The sequence below is a fragment of the Thalia democratica genome, chromosome 9, assembly GCF_965202585.1.
Source record: "Thalia democratica chromosome 9, ktThaDemo2.hap1.1, whole genome shotgun sequence".
Taxonomy (NCBI): domain Eukaryota; kingdom Metazoa; phylum Chordata; class Thaliacea; order Salpida; family Salpidae; genus Thalia; species Thalia democratica.
The window spans coordinates 40,129,199-40,141,997 of NC_139173.1; positions in this window are offsets into that span (position 1 = coordinate 40,129,199).

The window sequence follows — 12,799 nt, forward strand, 5'->3', positions numbered from 1 at the left end:
AAGCACGTACTTGATAATTTTAGCCAAAGTTTAGACTACAATAAAACTTTTTTTAAGTCTTTATAATTAAACAAAACTAAACTTACTAAACTACAGACCATTAGGAGTTCTTTTATATGTTATTTATTGAAAATAAATAGTTGTTGTAGAAGTTGAAGCGCATTAAACACATGTGTATTTGTTTTACAAAGCACGTACTTGTTAATTTTAGCCAAAGTTTAGACTAAAATAAAAGTTTTTTATAGTCTTTATAATAAAAAAAAAACTAAACTTACAAAACTACAGACCAATACTAGTCTTTTGATATATTATTTATTAAAAATAAATAGTTATTGTAGAAGTTTGAGCGCATTAAACACATGTGTGTTTGTTTTATGAAGCCCGTTTTTATTTTAGCAAAAAGTTTAGACTAAAATAAAAGTTTTTTATAGTCTTTATGATAAAACAAAACTAAACTTACAAAATTAGAGACATTTAGTAGTCTTTTGATATATTATATATTAAAAATAAATAGTTATTGTAGAAGTTGAAGCGCATTAAACACATGTGTGTTTGATTTACAAAGCCCGTTCTTGTTAATTTTAGCCAAAGTTTAGACTAAAATAAAAGTTTTTTAAAGTCTTTATAATAAAAACAAAACTAAACTTACAAAACTACAGACCATTAGGAGTCTTTTTATATGTTATTTATTAAATATAAATAGTTTTTGTAGAAGTTGCAGCGCATTAAACACATGTGTGTTTGATTTACAAAGCACGTACTTGTTAATTATAGCCAAAGTTTAGACTATAGTGAAACTTTTTTAAAGTCTTTATAATTCAACAAAACTAAACATACTAAACTACAGACCATTAGAAGTCTTTTTATATGTTATTTATTAAATATAAATAGTTGTTGTAGAAGTTGAAGCGCATTAAACACATGTGTGTTTGATTTACAAAGCGCGTACTTGTTAACTTTAGCCAAAGTTTAGACTAAAATAAAACTTTTTTAAAGTCTTTATGATAAAAACAAAACTAAACTTACAAAACCTAAGACCATTAGGAACATTTTCATATGTTATTTATTAAAAATAAATAGTTATTGTAGAAGTTGAAGCGCATTAAACACATGTGTGTTTGATTTACAAAGCACGTTCTTGTTAATTTTAGCCAAAGTTTAGACTAAAATAAAATATTTTTATAGTCTTTATGATAAAAAAAACTAAACTTACAAAACTAAAGACTTTTAGGAGTCTTTTGATATGTTATTTATTAAAGATAAATAGTTATTGTAGAAGTTGAAGCGCATTAAACACATGTGTGTTTGTTTTACAAAGCCCGTTCTTGTTAATTTTAGCCAAAGTTTAGACTAAAATAAAAGTTTTTTATAGTCTTTATGATAAAAACAAAACTAAACTTACAAAACTACAGACCATTAGGAACATTTTCATATGTTATTTATTAAAAATAAATAGTTATTGTAGAAGTTGAATCGCATTAAACACATGTGTGTTTGATTTACAAAGCACGTACTTGTTAATTTTAGCCAAAGTTTAGACTAAAATAAAAGTTTTTTAAAGTCCTTATGACAAAAACAAAACTAAACTCACAAAACTACAGACCATTAGGAGTCTTTTTATATGTTATTTATTAAAGATAAATAGTTATTGTAGAAGTTCAAGCGCATTAAACACATGTGTGTTTGTTTTACAAAGCACGTACTTGTTAATTTTAGCCAAAGTTTAGACTAAAATAAGACCTTTTTAAAGTCTTTATAATAAAAACAAAACTAAACTTACAAAACTACAGACCATTAGGAACATTTTCATATGTTATTTATTAAAAATAAATAGTTATTGTAGAAGTTGAATCGCATTAAACACATGTGTGTTTGATTTACGAAGCACGTACTTGTTAATTTTAGCCAAAGTTTAGACTAAAATAAAAGTTTTTTAAAGTCTTTATAATATAAACAAAACTAAACTTACAAAACTACAGACCAATACGAGTGTTTTGATATGTTATTTATTAAAAAAAATAGTTAGTGTAGAAGCTGAAGCGCATTAAACACATGTGTGTTTGTTTTACAAAGCACGTACTTGTAACTTTAGTCAGGTTTAGACTAAAATAAAAGTTTTTTACAGTCTTTATGATAAAAACAAAACTAAACTTTCAAAACTAAAGACATTTAGGAGTCTTTATATATGTTATTTATTAAAGATAAATAGTTATTGTAGAAGTTGAAGCGCATTAAACACATGTGTGTTTGATTTACAAAGCACGTACTAGTTAATTTTAGCCAAAGTTTAGACTATAATAAAAGTTTTTTATAGTCTTTATGATAAAAACAAAACTAAACTTACAAAACTTAAGACATTTAGGAGTCATTTTATATATTATTTATTAAAGATAAATAGTTATTGTAGAAGTTGAATCGCATTAATAACATGTGTGTTTGTTTCACAAAGCCCGTTCTTGTTAATTTTAGCCAAAGTTTAGACTAAAATAAAAGTTTTTTAAAGTCTTTATAATAAAAACAAAACTAAACTTACAAAACTACAGACCAATACTAGTGTTTTGATATGTTATTTATTAAAAATAAATAGTTATTGTAGAAGTTGAAGCGCATTAAACACATGTGTGTTTGTTTTACAAAGCACGTACTTGTAAATTTTAGCCAGGTTTAGACTATAATAAAAGTTTTTTAAAGTCTTTATGATAAAAACCAAACAAAACTTACAAAACTACAGACTAACGCAGTCTTTTGATATGTTATTTATTAAGGATAATTAGTTGTTGTAGAAGTTGAAGCGCATTAAACACATGTTTAATTGATTTACAAAGCACGTACTTGTTAATTTTAGTTAAAGTTTAGCCTAAAATAAAAGGTTATCAAGTCTGTATGATATAAACAAAACTAAACTTACAAAACTATAGACCTTGAGGATTCTTTGAATATGTTATTTATTAAAATAATTAGTTATTGTAGAAGTTTAAGCGCATTAAACACATGTGTTTTTGTTTTACAAAGCACGTACTTGTTAATTTTAGCCAAAGTTTAGACTAAAATAAAAGTTTTTTAAAGTCTTTATAATAAATACAAAACTAAACTTACAAAACTACAGACCAATACTAGTGTTTTGATATGTTATTTATTAAAAATAAATAGTTATTGTAGAAGTTGAAGCGCATTAAACACATGTGTGTTTGTTTTACAAAGCACGTACTTGTAAATTTTAGCCAGGTTTAGACTATAATAAAAGTTTTTTAAAGTCTTTATGATAAAAACCAAACAAAACTTACAAAACTACAGACTAACGCAGTCTTTTGATATGTTATTTATTAAAGATAATTAGTTGTTGTAGAAGTTAAAGCGCATTAAACACATGTGTGTTTGTTTTACAAAGCACGTACTTGTTAATTTTAGTTAAAGTTTAGCCTAAAATAAAAGGTTATCAAGTCTGTATGATATAAACAAAACTAAACTTACAAAACTATAGACCTTGAGGATTCTTTTAATATGTTATTTATTAAAATAATTAGTTATTGCAGAAGTTTAAGCGCATTAAACACATGTGTTTTGTTTTACAAAGCACGTACTTGTTAATTTTAGCCAAAGTTTAGACTATAATAAAACTTTTTTAAAGTCTTTATAATTAAACAAAACTAAACTTACTAAACTACAGACCATTAGGAGTTCTTTGATATGTTATTTATTGAAAATAAATAGTTGTTGTAGAAGTTGGAGCGCATTAAACACATGTGTGTTTGTTTTACATAGCATGTACTTGTTAATTTTAGCCAAAGTTTAGACTATAATAAAAGTTTTTTAAAGTCCTTATGACAAAAACAAAACTAAACTCACAAAACTACAGACCATTAGGAGTCTTTTGACATGTTATTTATTAAAGATAAATAGTTATTGTAAAAGTTAAAGCGCATTAAACACATGTGTGTTTGTTTTACAAAGCACGTACTTGTTAATTTTAGCCAAAGTTTAGACTAAAATAAAAGTTTTTTAAAGTCTTTATAATAAAAACAAAACTAAACTTACAAAACTACAGACCATCACGAGTGTTTTGATATGTTATTTATTAAAGATAAATAGTTGTTGTAGTAGTTGAAGCGCATTAAACACATGTATGTTTGATTTACAAAGCACGTACTTGTTAATTTTAGCCAAAGTTTAGCCTAAAATAAAAGGTTATAAAGTCTGTATGATATAAACAAAACTAAACTTACAAAACTATAGACCTTGAGGATTCTTTTAATATGTTATTTTTTATAAATAAATAGTTATTGTAGAAGTTGAAGCGCATTAAACACATGTGTGTTTGTTTTACAAAGCACGTACTTGTAAATGTTAGCCAAAGTATAGACTATAATAAAAGTTTTTTAAAGTCTTTATGATAAAATCAAAACTAAACTTACAAAACTACAGACCATACGCAGTCTTTTGATATGTTATTTATTAAAAATAAATAGTTATTGTAGAAGTTGAAGCGCATTAAACACATGTGTGTTTGTTTTACAAAGCACGTACTTGTAAATGTTAGCCAAAGTTTAGACTATAATAAAAGTTTTTTAAAGTTTTTATGATAAAAACAAAACTAAACTTACAAAACTACAGACCAATACGAGTGTTTTGATATGTTATTTATTAAAAATAAATAGTTATTGTAGAAGTTGAAGCGCATTAAACACATGTGTGTTTGATTTACAAAGCACGTACTTGTTAATTTTAGCCAAAGTTTAGACTATAATAAAAACTTTTTAAAGTTTTTTATGATAAAACAAGACTAGACTAACAAAACAACTGACCATAAGGAGTCTTTTGATATGTTATTATTAAATATAAATAGTTTTTGTAGAAGTTGAAGCGCATTAATAACATGTGTGTTTGTTTTACAAAGCACGTACTTGTTAATTTTAGGCAAAGTTTAGACTAAAATAAAAGTTTTTTAAAATCTTTATGATAATAACAAAACTAAACTTACAAAACTTACGACCATTAGGATCATTTTCATATGTTATTTATTAGAAATAAATAGTTATTGTAGAAGTTGAAGCGCATTAAACATATGTGTGCTTGTTTTTCAAAGCACGTACTTGTTAATTTTAGCCAAAGTTTAGACTATAATAAAAGTTTTTTAAAGTTCTTATGACAAAAACAAAACTAAACTTACAAAACTACAGACCATTAGGAGTCTTTTGATATGTTATTTATTAAAAATAAATAGTTATTGTAGAAGTTGAAGCGCATTAAACACATGTGTGTTTGTTTTACAAAGCACGTACTTGTTAATTTTAGCCAAAGTTTGACTAAAATAAGAGTTTTTGAAAGTCTTTATAATAAAAACGAAACTAAACTTACAAAACTAAAGACATTTAGGAGTCTTTTGATATGTAATTTATTAAAGATAAATAGTTATTGTAGAAGTTGAAGCGCATTAAACACATGTGTGTTTGTTTTACAAAGCCCGTTCTAGTTAATTTTAGCCAAAGTTTAGACTAAAATAAAAGTTTTTTATAGTCTTTATGATAAAAACAAAACTAAACTTTCAAAACTAAAGACATTTAGGAGTCTTTAGATATGTTATTTATTAAAGATAAATAGTTATTGTAGAAGTTGAAGCGCATAAACACATGTGTATTTGTTTTACAAAGCCCGTTCTTGTTAATTTTAGCCAAAGTTTAGATTATAATAGAAATCATTTAAAGTCTTTATAATAAAAACAAAACTAAACTTACAAAACTTAAGACCGTTAGAAACATTTTCATATGTAAATAAATAGTTATTATAGAAGTTGAAGCGCATTAAACACATGTGTGTTTGTTTTACAAAGCACGTACTTGTTAATTTTAGCCAAAGTTTAGACTAAAATAAAAGTTTTTTAAAGACTTTATGATAAAATAAAACTAAACTTACACAACTACAGACCAATACGAGTGTTTTGATATGTTATTTATTAAAAAAAAAATAGTTATTGTAGAAGTTGAAGCGCATTAAACACATGTGTGTTTGTTTTACAAAGCCTGTACTTGTAAATTTTAGCCAGGTTTAGACTATAATAAAAGTTTTTTAAAGTCTTCATGATAAAAATAAAACTAAACTTACAAAACTATAGACTAACGCAGTCTTTTAATATGTTATTTATTAAAGATAAATAGTTGTTGTAGAAGTTTAAGCGTATTATACATATGTGTGTTTGTTTTACAAAGTACGTACTTTTTAATTTTAGCCAAAGTTTAGACTATAATAAAACTTTTTTAAAGTCTTTATAATTAAACAAAACTAAACTTACTAAACTACAGACCATTAGAAGTCTTTTTATATGTTATTTATTAAATATAAATAGTTGTTGTAGAAGTTGAGGCGCATTAAACACATGTGTATTTCTTTTACAAAGCACGTACTTGTTAATTTTAGCCAAAGTTTAGACTAAAATAAAAGTTTTTTAAAGACTTTATAATAAAAATAAAACAAAACTTACTAAAATACAGACCATTAGAAGTTCTTTGATATGTTATTTATTGAAAATAAATAGTTGTTGTAGAAGTTGAAGCGCATTAAACACATGTGTGTTTGTTTTACAAAGCACGTACTTGTTAATTTTAGCCAAAGTTTAGACTAAAATAAAAGTTTTTTAAAGTCTTTATGATAAAAACAAAACTAAACTTACAAAATTACAGACCATTAGTTGTCTTTTTATATGTTATTTATTAAATATAAATAGTTTTTGTAAAAGTTGAAGCGCATTAAACACATGTGTATTTGATTTACAAAGCACGTACTTTTTATTTTTAGCCAAAGTTTAGACTATAATCAAAGTTTTTTAAAGTCTTTATAATGAAAACAAAACTAATCTACAAAACTTAAGACCATTAGGAACATTTTCATATGTTATTTATTAAAAATAAATAGTTATTGTAGAAATTGAAGCGCATTAAACACATGTGTGTTTGTTTTATAAAGCACGTACTTGTTAATTTTAGCCAAAGTTTAGACTATAATTAAAGTTTTTTTAAGTCTTTATGACTAAATCAAAACTAAACTTACAAAACTTAAGACCATTAGGAACATTTTCATATGTTATTTATTAAAAATAAATAGTTATTGTAGAAGTTGAAGCGCATTAAACACATGTGTGTTTGTTTTACAAAGCACGTACTTGTTAATTTTAGCCAAAGTTTAGACTAAAATAAGAGTTTTTGAAAGTCTTTATAATAAAAACGAAACTAAACTTACAAAACTAAAGACATTTAGGAGTCTTTTGATATGTAATTTATTAAAGATAAATAGTTATTGTAGAAGTTGAAGCGCATTAAACACATGTGTGTTTGTTTTACAAAGCCCGTTCTAGTTAATTTTAGCCAAAGTTTAGACTAAAATAAAAGTTTTTTATAGTCTTTATGATAAAAACAAAACTAAACTTTCAAAACTAAAGACATTTAGGAGTTTTTAGATATGTTATTTATTAAAGTTAAATAGTTATTGTAGAAGTTGAAGCGCATTAAACACATGGGTGTTTGATTTACAAAGCACGTACTTGTTAATATTAGCCAAAGTTTAGACTATAATAAAAGTTTTTTTATAGTCTTTATGATAAAAACAAAACTAAACTTACAAAACTTAAGACATTTAGGAGTATTGTAATATGTTATTTATTAAAGATAAATAGTTATTGTAGAAGTTGAAGCGCATAAACACATGTGTGTTTGTTTTACAAAGCCCGTTCTTGTTAATTTTAGCCAAAGTTTAGATTATAATAGAAATCATTTAAAGTCTTTATAATAAAAACAAAACTAAACTTACAAAACTTAAGACCGTTAGAAACATTTTCATATGTAAATAAATAGTTATTGTAGAAGTTGAAGCGCATTAAACACATGTGTGTTTGTTTTACAAAGCACGTACTTGTTAATTTTAGCCAAAGTTTAGACTAAAATAAAAGTTTTTTAAAGACTTTATGATAAAATAAAACTAAACTTACACAACTACAGACCAATACGAGTGTTTTGATATGTTATTTATTAAAAAAAAAATAGTTATTGTAGAAGTTGAAGCGCATTAAACACATGTGTGTTTGTTTTACAAAGCACGTACTTGTAAATTTTAGCCAGGTTTAGACTATAATAAAAGTTTTTTAAAGTCTTCATGATAAAAATAAAACTAAACTTACAAAACTATAGACTAACGCAGTCTTTTGATATGTTATTTATTAAAGATAAATAGTTGTTGTAGAAGTTTAAGCGCATTATACATATGTGTGTTTGTTTTACAAAGTACGTACTTTTTAATTTTAGCCAAAGTTTAGACTATAATAAAACTTTTTTAAAGTCTTTATAATTAAACAAAACTAAACTTACTAAACTACAGACCATTAGAAGTCTTTTTATATGTTATTTATTAAATATAAATAGTTGTTGTAGAAGTTGAAGCGCATTAAACACATGTGTATTTCTTTTACAAAGCACGTACTTGTTAATTTTAGCCAAAGTTTAGACTAAAATAAAAGTTTTTTAAAGTCTTTATAATAAAAATAAAACAAAACTTACTAAAATACAGACCATTAGAAGTTCTTTGATATGTTATTTATTGAAAATAAATAGTTGTTGTAGAAGTTGAAGCGCATTAAACACATGTGTGTTTGTTTTACAAAGCACGTACTTGTTAATTTTAGCCAAAGTTTAGACTAAAATAAAAGTTTTTTAAAGTCTTTATGATAAAAACAAAACTAAACTTACAAAATTACAGACCATTAGTTGTCTTTTTATATGTTATTTATTAAATATAAATAGTTTTTGTAAAAGTTGAAGCGCATTAAACACATGTGTATTTGATTTACAAAGCACGTACTTTTTAATTTTAGCCAAAGTTTAGACTATAATCAAAGTTTTTTAAAGTCTTTATAATGAAAACAAAACTAATCTACAAAACTTAAGACCATTAGGAACATTTTCATATGTTATTTATTAAAAATAAATAGTTATTGTAGAAATTGAAGCGCATTAAACACATGTGTGTTTGTTTTATAAAGCACGTACTTGTTAATTTTAGCCAAAGTTTAGACTATAATTAAAGTTTTTTTAAGTCTTTATGACTAAATCAAAACTAAACTTACAAAACTTAAGACCATTAGGAACATTTTCATATGTTATTTATTAAAAATAAATAGTTATTGTAGAAGTTGAAGCGCATTAAACACATGTGTGTTTGTTTTTTAAAGCACGTACTTGTTAATTTTAGCCAAAGTTTAATCTATAAGAAAAGTTTTATTTAAGTCTTTATAATGAAAACAAAACTAAACTTACAAAACTACAGACCAATACGAGTGTTTTAATATGTTATTAATTAAAAATAAATAGTTATTGTAGAAGTTTGAGCGCATTAAACACATGTGTGTTTGTTTTATGAAGCCCGTTTTTATTTTAGCAAAAAGTTTAGACTAAAATAAAAGTTTTTTATAGTCTTTATGATAAAACAAAACTAAACTTACAAAATTAGAGACATTTAGTAGTCTTTTGATATATTTTTTATTAAAGATAAATAGTTATTGTAGAAGTTGAAGCGCATTAAACACATGTGTGTTTGATTTACAAAGCACGTACTTGTTAATTTTAGCCAAAGTTTAGACTATAATAAAACTTTTTTAAAGTCTTAATAATTAAACAAAACTAAATTTACTAAACTACAGACCATTAGGAGTTCTTTGATATGTTATTTATTGAAAATAAATAGTTGTTGTAGAAGTTGAAGCGCATTAAACACATGTGTATTTGTTTTACAAAGCACGTACTTGTTAATTTTAGCCAAAGTTTAGATTAAAATAAAAGTTTTTAAAGTCTTTATAATAAAAACAAAACTAAACTTACAAAACTACAGACCTTAAGGAGTCTTTTGATTTATTATTTATTAAAAATAAATAGTTATTGTAGAAGTTAAAGCGCATTAAACACATGTGTGTTTGATTTACAAAGCACGTAATTGTTAATTTTAGCCAAAGTTTAGACTAAAATAAAAGTTTTTTAAAGACTTTATAATAAAAACAAAACTAAACTTACACAACTACAGACCAATACGAGTGTTTTGATATGTTATTTATTAAAAAAAAAATAGTTATTGTAGAAGTTGAAGCGCATTAAACACATGTGTGTTTGATTTACAAAGCACGTACTTGTTAATTTCAGCCAAAGTTTAGACTATAGTAAAACTTTTTTAAAGTCTTTATAATTAAACAAAACTAAACTTACTAAACTAAAGACCTTTAGGAGTCTTTTGATATGTTATTTATTAAAAATAAATAGTTATTGTAGAAGTTGAAGCGCAATAAATACATGTGTGTTTATTTTAAAAAGCACGTACTTGTAAATTTTAGCCAGGTTTAGACTATAATAAAAGTTTTTTATAGACTTCATGATAAAAATAAAACTAAACTTACAAAACTATAGACTAACGCACTCTTTTGATATGTTATTTATTAAAGATAAATAGTTGTTGTAGAAGTTTAAGCGCATTATACATATGTGTGTTTGTTTTACAAAGTACGTACTTTTTAATTTTAGCCAAAGTTTAGACTATAATAAAACTTTTTTAAAGTCTTTATAATTAAACAAAACTAAACTTACTAAACTACAGACCATTAGAAGTCTTTTTATATGTTTTTATGTACCAATTAATTGCTAATAACAAAACTTTTTTCATTTAAACGGTTTATTGAGCAATGCTTTCAAAATTTAACTAATTTCCTTGTCAAAACAAAATAAATACTCACAAAAAACTAATTAATCAAACGCAATACGAGTAAACTAAAGAAGCAATCAATATAAAACTAATCAAATTAATCATAAAAACTAAAATAGATAATTAGAACAAAAATGGACTATTTAAAAATGTTAATTGTAATTCTAGATCCTTTATCAGGACCTAGATGTTGATTAAGTTTAGGTTTAAGTTTTTTAATCATAATAGCCTCTACTGCAAGTAAAATATTTCTATTTTTACAAAATTTAATTACCTCAAAATAATTAAAGATATCATTATGATTCTGACAGATTCTACATTGTTCTATATGTGAAAAAACTGCGCTATTTGTAGGTTTTGTATGTTCTTTAATTCTGACGAACAGTTGTCGCTCCGTTTCTCCAATATATTGGGTATCCAGGTCACCTGGACATTGAAACTTATAAACGATGCAACTTCTGTAGAGTTTGTTGATCTTTTCTTTCAGTGAAAAATAGTTTCCAACTTTAGATGTTCTGAAAGCTACTTTGATGTTGATTCCAATTGTTTCCAAATTTTTTGTTATATTTTTGCTGAATTTTTCTGAAACTTTTTTTATATAAGGAACTGTTAGATACTGTTGTTTAGGAGTTTGTTGCTTATCTTCTAATTTTTGAAGTTTTTCTATTTCATTGTTTATGAAGTTAATCGGATAGCCGTTTCTCAAAAGAAGATTCTTTATTCTGTTTGTTTCTATGTTCTGTAGTTCTTCTGACACTAATCTTTTGTTTCTGATGAACAACTGTCTAACCAAATTTTTCTTCCATGACTTCGGGGTACAAGAGTGAAAATTTAATAGTACATCTGTGTTTGATGGTTTCTTGTAAATAGAGGTAGTAAATTTGTTCTCTTCCAGCTTAACACTTATGTCAAGAAAAGGAAGTTTACCTGATATACATGTTTCCATTGTGAAAACAAGATCTTGATGTAGAGTATTTAATTTTTGATTGAATTCGTTTGCCATTTCTTCATTTGAAAAGATAGTAAAAATGTCGTCCACATATCTCGTGTACATTTTAGGTTGAATTTCATTTAGAAGACTTGTTTCTAATTTGCTAACGAACCAATTGGCCAAAAGGGGGGCCAAAGGCGATCCCATAGATAGTCCATCTATTTGTTTAAATACTTGATTATTAAAACAGAAGATGCTCTGTGAGCAAGTTTTCAGCATGTTCTTGAATACTTTTTTCGTTATTTTTGATTTTGTGAATACTGAAAGATTTTCTTTTGAGTATACATCGTCTGCTACCATGTTTATCGTTTCCTCTAATGGAACACTTGTATATAAACTTTTTATGTCAAAAGTTCTACAAACATCACCTTCTTTTGGCTTTATGGTTTTTAAAGAATCCATAAACTCAATATTTGAGTTTATTATCCATTTACTATTCAGTAAAGGTTTAAGTTGTATTTCTAACCATTTGCACAATCTATATTCAGGTGTGTCTATAGCAGATAGGACTGGTCGAAGTGGACAGCCAGTTTTATGATGTTTGGCCATTCCATACATTTTTCCTGGCTGACTACCTTTAGGAATTAGACTGAAGTAAACTTTTTCATCCACTATTGGTTTAATATACTTATTGATGTAACTATATATACTTTTTTCTTTTCTATACCAAGGTGCTTTTTCATAACTGTGATTATTACCATTTAAGTTAAAATCAAGTTTTTTAAACTTTTTTGTATCATCTAGAATAACACTCATCTTCTTAATGTATTCAGTAGTATTTAATAAAACTATTCCATTTCCTTTGTCCATTTTAAGACATTTGATCCTTTCATTTTGTGATAAATTTTTCAGTGTTCTGTGCAGCGCTTTATTTTTCCTGGTTGAGCAAACTTTCTTGCTTTCAGAGATGAATTTAATGGTGTTGATATATGTTTATCTTTTTATATGTTATTTATTAAATATAAATAGTTGTTGTAGAAGTTGAAGCGCATTAAACACATGTGTATTTCTTTTACAAAGCACGTACTTGTTAATTTTAGCCAAAGTTTAGACTAAAATAAAAGTTTTTTAAAGTCTTTATAA